This window comes from Zingiber officinale, chromosome 8A (genome assembly GCF_018446385.1).
Source record: "Zingiber officinale cultivar Zhangliang chromosome 8A, Zo_v1.1, whole genome shotgun sequence".
NCBI classification, from domain to species: Eukaryota; Viridiplantae; Streptophyta; class Magnoliopsida; order Zingiberales; family Zingiberaceae; genus Zingiber; species Zingiber officinale.
This window is the reverse complement of record NC_056000.1, coordinates 102,078,414-102,086,459: the sequence shown is the minus strand read 5'-3', so window position 1 is coordinate 102,086,459 and position 8,046 is coordinate 102,078,414. Positions and strand designations below refer to the sequence as shown.

General features: G+C 37.6%; 1 non-coding gene across 1 annotated transcript; it reads left to right on the top strand.

Moving 5' to 3' along the window:
• The first annotated feature begins 3,241 nt into the window (after nt 1–3,241).
• On the top strand, nt 3,242–3,347 carry LOC122013190. The gene has a single exon (XR_006120517.1). It is a non-coding gene; the product is annotated as a small nucleolar RNA R71 (small nucleolar RNA).
• The last annotated feature ends 4,699 nt before the right edge of the window (nt 3,348–8,046 follow it).

Here is an 8,046-nt window from a genome sequence, read left to right as displayed (position 1 = left end):
TATGGATTGGTCAACCAAACCAGATTGATTCAAACTAGAGATTAGATCACGCCGAAGCAAACATGGAAGATAAGTCTATCAGTCGATCGAACCCAGGGATCATTTGACCAAACAATTAATGCATTAATGGAGAATTAATGATGAATCTCGATGAATAGGAAAACTACTCTGTTCGATTGACCAAACAATAAATGCGTGAAGATCATATCTTAGTGAAGAATGAAAGCAAGGGGTTCAGTCGGCTAATAAAAGGATTAGTCCACTGAAAGGGTTTTCAGCCGGCCAAACCTAGCTTATAAAAGAACCTCGAGATCTGTTATGAAGATACAACTCTCTTAACATTCCTCTATCACATTCTTCTTGTGACTTTATTGTTCTGCACCACTACTACACATGAAAGTTGTTACACTGAGAAGTGTCGACTCACTTAATCATCTACTCTTTGTTGGTATATTTTATTTGTAGCTTGCATTCTTACAAGAAGATAATACTGTATCACTATCATTCTTTCCTTGTACTAATTACTTCTTTATAAAGATTTCAGGGAAAAAATTATAGTGAATTGTCCAACAATGTGATCAAGGATCGTGGACCTTGGAGTAGGAGTCGACAAAGGTTCTGAACTAAGTAACCACCTGAGTCTTCTGTCTTTCTTTTGCTATCTTATTTTCCCCTACCTTACTTTGATATTTATTTTAAGAATTGATACGAAAAGAAAATTTTTAACAAGCGATATTCACCCTCCCCTCTATCATTTCATTTGGATCCATTAGTAAACACCTAAGTCATTAACTTCTTCATCAGGTAGCAATGTTCATCCTAATCTTTGACTCCTATACAAAGAAGATAAACATGAAAAATTAGTAGAGGATTTAGATTATTATTAAGAAACTAAAAATAAACTATAAACTGAAATGAAAAATAGAAAAGAACTTGGGTTGTCTCCGAATAAGTGCTTATTTAAGGTCATTAGCTTGACCACCTCATTAGATTCATCTAAATCTCGCTATTGGAGGGGTAAGATATTTCAACACCCTCTTACCAAGGGCTCTTATTATGGTGAGATCTTTCATCATAGGAGATATATGTTTGGGTTGCAAGGTTGCAAATATAGTCCCACATTGAAAACACATGGAAAAGACCATGGGTTTATAAGAAAAGGATATCTCCATTGGTATGAGACTTTTTGGGTAGAGCCTAAGAGAAAAACTATGAGAGCTTAGACCTAAAGTGGACAATATCATACCATTATAGAGATATCTAAATTTCTTTTAATCCTAATAATTTGTATCAGAGCAAGGTCACTCTTCACCAGACAAACCTCTGAAAGAAGCACGAGTCAGAGCCATGATCCAAGATCGAACCATGTGGGTAAAACCTTGAATAAAGTAGGAGAGGCCCTGAGTAGGTCAGTGACCTAATCCTTGAGGGGAGACCCTGAGCAAGTCAAGAGTGACCCGGTGCTTGAAGGGACCATGTGGTTCTTTATTTGAGCGAGGTGGGGGGATTGTTGAGGCTGCAAGATTACTAACATAGTCCCATATTAAAAATACAAGGGAAAGATCATGAGTTTATAAGAAAAAAATATCTCCATTGGTATGAGGCCTTTTGGATAAAGTCCAAGAGCAAAATCATGAGGGTTTAGGTCCAAAGTGGATAATATCATACCATTATGGAGATATCTAAATTTCTTTTGGTCCTAATAATAAATTATAGTATCGCTCCCTCCATCTTTACCTTCTTGGAAGTTCTTTCAAGTGGTCGAAGACGGTTTAGATTGAGCTTCTAATTTTTTGACCCAAGTGAAATCTACACATGCAAAGAAAGAGCACACCTCCCATACAAAAGAAAGATAAGAAAGAACTAAAAAAATATTAGGTTTAACAGAGCATGTATTAAAAGATGAATCACATCCAATAAAATCAATGACGGAAACCTCTATGAAGTTTTCTAAAAGGTCACTAGTGATACTTACTTTGCATCTCAAAGAGGTACATAAATGTTCTAAACAATTGAATGTGACTCCCTTTGGATCAAGTAAAGGTTCTTGCTCTAGCTCAAGTGGTGGTGCCTCTAAAGAAGGTGATTCTTAGGACTCTGCCTCTACTGCAAAAGTCCCTACACATATATCATCAATAAATTCAATCTCTACAACTCCCATTGTGCCAAGTGGTTGTGTGATCAAAGGAAATGATTCTTGGGGCATTGCTTCCATAGCAAAAGTCCCTACACTTTCATCTACAACATCAATAGCATTAGAAGCGGTGAAGAGTACACATCAATATCGTTAATAGAAGGATCAACAACACCATCAGAAATTTCATGCAGAGCATACTCATCACCATCATCATCTAAAAACTCTATATCACTATATAAACCTTTAACCTCCATAGGTAAATCTAAAAATTTACAAACTACTGCATCATCATCACAATCTCCATCAGAAGAATCTGAAATATTATAACCACCTATAGCTTTAGTAGCTATATCCAAAAAGTTGCATGTTTCCACCATATCATTATAGAGTTCATCAAATTCTTTATATTTCTTTGTTTGCACTAACCTCTGTGGAAAGGGGGTGGATGGTACATAAGTTCTCGGTGGAGATGGTAGAATTATTTTATCTTTCTTTTCCACAGATTCTCTTTGAATATGTAAGAGAGGTTCAAATTGTTTGTTTAGGCTTGAACTCATCAACCATTGAGGAAATGGTACTGGTGACCTATAGTCTTTTGTTGGAGTCATGGAGGTGAGATTTTGTTATTCTCTTTTATTCCTCATCTCATATCCATACCCATCTTTCTTCTAAAATTTAATACTATTCCAGTCACTTCTCAGCTTGAAATTATTACAATATTCACTAGACTTTGGTTGTGTTGGAGGAAGGTCTTGATTAAACTATTTTGAAGTCAATTTCTCTAACTTAGCCTCCAATGGTTCGAACTCCTCGTTTAGTGACTTGTTGAAGTTTCTAGTATAGTTTTCAATACACTTGGGTGGTTACACTAACTCTTGCTTAACTTTCTCGATTGCATTAATGGCTTGCACATCTGGGATTCTTAACGAAGGTGTCTTCAAATTTTTATTTGACCATTATTGGAGATTTAGTGTCACTTTCTCAATTAATGTGTATGCTTCATCTAGACTTTTATTCATTAAAGAACCTCCAACAGTTGAATCCAAAAATCTCTTACTCAAAAAAAATCCCTTGTAGAATATGTGCAGAGTCAGTTATTTTTCTAAATTTTGATGAGGATATTGTTGTAATAAACTCTTAAATCTATCCCATGTTTCAAATATTGGTTCTCTATCCATCTGAACAAAGCTTTGGATGCAATTTTTCATGTACACTATTTTCCTTGGGGGAAAAAAGAATTCAGAAATCGTTGCTCTAATTGTTCCCAACTTGTAATGCTTTGAAGACAGAAAGAATAAAACTAAGTCCTTATTTTATCCTTGCTACTAAAAGGAAATATCATCAACCAAACTTCATCCCCTGACACTCCTTCATAGTTTACCATGTTGCAATATTCTAGGAATGTCTCGAGGTGTATATATGGGTTTTCTGATACTTCTCGTCCAAATTTGTGACCTTATATCATGGTAATTAACTCTGGGTCTAGTTGAAAACTTTTTACTTCAATATGAAGTTGCACAATGGGAGATATAAATCTTGCAAAAATAGGTACATAAAATTCTCTCTAAGGCTTGCTTGACATGTTAGTGCTCATAGATGAAAAAAAATGTAAAGACTAAAGAAAACAAAACAAAAATATAGAATTAAAAATAAGAAAGAGAACGGAGAAATTAAGGAAAGAAAAACTGAACTATAAACTAATGACAAGAAAAAATAAATACGGAATTACAAACAAATATTAATTATATGCTAATCAACTAATATTAATTAGAAATAGTTTCCTGCAATGACGTCCAAAAACTTAATGTGTACAATCAGCAAGTACACGGTTGTCGTCAAGTAATAAAATATCAATCTCATGGGGACTGTTGATTAAGTACCAGTCAATTTTACATGGTGAATTATTTAGACAATCGAGAGGACGTTCACTCACTAGAGAGAGAGAGAGAGAGAGAGAAGCAAGAGGGAAAGAGTGTGAGTGCTAGTGAACAAAGAGAGAGAGTTGGTTTGGAGGAATGATTCTAGGAGTTTGGTTTCACTATGATGCTAGTTAATGTCCCTATATACTATGCATTATTCATCTTCTTACTTTCATCCTTATGAACATGTAGGAAGTCTAACTAAATACCGGCACTACCTTGCGACGGTCATGTCAAAGTGCTACCTCTATTAGTATCCGATGCCACTAAGTAGAAGAGGTAACCTAGCATACCCTTGTCACTATGATCCCCCCCCAAGTCATACAATCACTAGATTACACAAGACACTTATTAACATAGGATTAGAGATAACTCATTAAACCTAATTAGATGCTTGCTTGTGGAGAATCGTCCTTCCTTTCAAAATGATACCCTAGACGTCCGGTTAAAGGGATACCCTTATCACTAGGGCCCTCTAGTCATACAATCTAATGTTGTAGGACCGTTAGATTCGATAGACGGGGGGGGTTGAATATCGATTCGAAAACTTAGAGTATAAACGCAGCGGAAAAGTAAAATAGACACAAATGTTTTTTACTTCGTTCGGAGCCTGTGACGACTCCTACTCGAAGGCCCGTGGTCCTTGACCACTTTCGTTGGGCAATCACTAACAAATCGAAATATGATTATAGAATGAATACAGGAAATGCTAGTGAAAATAAAGCAATACCGACAAGGAAATTAAATAAAAACTGAAGGAGCACTTTGTCGGAGCGTTGTTGGCGTCGCACTGAACGTCGAGCAGCAAGACCAGCAGTAGAAGAGTTCTCAGATAAAATCTTAATGAAGCTCCTGCCTGGGGCTTCTTTTATATGCTGTTCCGGGCGCCTGGATCCCTTCCGAGCGCCTGGAATGCGACGTAGCTGCACAAACCGTGATGCTCCACGTGGCGACGACTCGGCTGGATATAATTTGCCTTCCGGGCGCCCGGACCACCTTGTTCCAGAAATCTCCTTTTTCCTGCAAAACAAAGTTAGTCCGAGGCAATATATATCCTGCAAAACAGATTATTAGCACATTTATAATAGTATGAATTAGCATAAGTTAGTATGACTTAGATTCCGTCTTTCCGAGACCAGAATCTAGTCACGATCTCGACTTAGACATCCGAAATGGATCTAAGCCGGATCGACGCCTAATGTTCCCTTCCCGGGAACGCGTCCTCGCAGTCACTCCCCTCCAGTGACTTACCTCACTTACCTGCCAGACGTCTGGTCAGCCCTTCGACCCGTCTGGACTTCTTGCCAGCTATCCGGTCAGCCCGTCGACCTAGCTGGACTTCTTGCTAGCTATCCGATCAGCCCATCGACCTAGCTAGACTTCTTGCCAAGCGTCCGGTCAGCCCGTCGACCCGCTTGGACTTCTCGCCAGCTATCCGGTCAGCCCGTCGACCTAGCTGGACTTATCCTGCACACTCGATCAGAGTGTTAGATAACGACGAACCTAACTTAACCTGATTTGTCATTCATCAAAACCTGAGTTAGACCGTTAGTGCTAACCGCACCAACAATCTCCCCCTTTTTGATGGAATGACAACCTGGTTAAGTTAATGATAAATATATGCAAAAATCAAGCATGATTTTCGAGGGTTTTAAGTTAGTTTTTCAAGTTTGCATTTAGTTGCTCTAACTTAACCACCTAACCCTCCCCCTTTGGCATTCATCAAAAGAAACAAGGGTACACATAGTGTAGAGTTACTGTAAAACAGCTGATCTTGAAAAATATCTGAGTTCGGTTCAAAAATTCAAGAAAAAAAATTTTTAAATTAGGTTTTTCAACTTTTAAAAAAAAATTTTGGTTTAAGTAACATTTACTTTTACTTTTCACTTTTTCAAAACAAAGCAAAAATTAAGTGAGATTAAATTTTGCCAAAATAAATTTTTAAGGCTAATTTGATAAAAGCTAAATTTGTAAAGTTTAATAGTCAACTTTTTAAATCAGGTTTGGAAATTAGGTGGAATTAATCTTCCAAGTTTTTCAAACACTTAGTTAAGTTTAACTTTTTGTAAACATAAAACATTTTTCAAACACACAAATTTTAGTTAACTCTCCCCCTGAACTTGATACTTAAATTTAACCAACTGTCTAACCAATTAGGTACTAACTGACTATCAGAAGATAGTAGCTTTCACTTGGTTAGTCAGATTAAGTTGACTTGACTGATCAACTTAATCTGATTAATATTTGAGTTGTATTTAACGTCCAGACTTATGCTGATGCACTGAAATAAGCATCTTAAGTCCAGACAATTGGCCTATGCATGTCACCCTTTTCTATGTTTGTCAAACACAAGCAAGGTAAACCTAAGGTGTTGGTGAGATGCTCAAAAACTAGACCTATGGGTACATGCTTTCTAAGGATTCAAAACTAATCTAAGGCCAAAACTATTTTTGAAATCTAAAAATGGAAAGTTTTGAAAACAAACAAGTTTAACTTATAATTTGATAAAACCATTTTTGAAAGTATTTTTTGAAAAAAAAAATAGAACATAATCAATGCAAGTCTGAAATATCACTAGATAGATCCAAAATATTTTACAGGTGGTGTAGTGTAACGACCCGACTCCTGGGTACTAAGCTGTGAGCCGGATCGCTACCTTAACTACTGAAACTACTGTGTACTGTGCGGAAGCTGGGTAAAATAAAATTTTACTAAACTATTGTAGTTGCCTCTGTTAACTCTGTGAGAGTGAGATTTCATATCCAACTACCTTCTAGATATTCATAGCTATACTAGGGAGGTGAAACTGGAGCTTTGGATCGGTCCGTGGAACGATCCACTGGCGCCCACGCGAACACTGGCTGGATCGGTCTGTCGACCGATCCAGCTGCTCACTGATCGGTCGGTGAGACCGATCAGTGGCTCACTGATCGGTCGGCCGACCGATCAGTGACTTCTGAATGCGTCCCGAACTCTCTGTTCGCGGAGGGATCGATCGGCTGACCGATCCTGGGGGATACAGTAAGCTACTGTATCCATCTGGATCGGTCGGCTGACCGATCCAGGAGAAGGAATGGCACTGGATCGGTCTGCTGACCGATCCAGGTTCTGATAATCTGAAATTCTGATTTCCAGCACTGATTCGTGCCAAAACCTCACACTACCACTATCTAATGCATAATAAACATTCTAGCAACATGTAGTAACAATTCTAAACTTAAGCTAAAGCAAGGTTTACTGGTTCACGGCATTTTAACAACTTAAAGTGCATGAAGGTATGAATTTCTAAAGGTTCTAATTGCTTAAAACATGAAACTAAACCAAATACTGAAAAGTGCTAAGGTAAATGCTAAATCCCCATAGGGTCTTTTATTCCAGTTCCTTCCACACACATCCTCATCTGCATTGACCTCCAGCCTCCACTGCTAATCCATTTTCCTTTTTCCTATATCTGCAGTATAAGGAAAATAGTATCTATAAGCTTTAAGCTTAGTAAGAAACCATCTACCTCACAAAAACATGCAACGATGCATTTCATGACTTTTAAAACATGCTATTTGAAAACTGAACTGAGCATGGCAACATGGCATGGCATACAAAAGCATAAACTGGAACTGAAACATGGCATAGCATATAGATTGAACATGCTTTAAATTGAACATGGCATACTTATAAACTAAGCATGAAACTGAACTAGTCATGCATATATCTAAATCTGTACATGAACTCAAATCATATAAACGGAACCTGAACTGAACTGAAAGCTAAATTAGTGTTCTCATCACTGGTTTCAAATTTGAAAACTATACATATAATAGATGAAAATACTAAACATGCTGCTGGGGCCCTGGCAACTGTACTTACTGTGCGCGCATCCCTACGAGACCCGGGGTTGCAAGTTCCGAATCTAGCAGGGTTACTAGGTTATCTGAACCTAGGGACGACTGTGGGAGTCCAGCCCATGGATATCTGATCCAAATATAGTGCCAA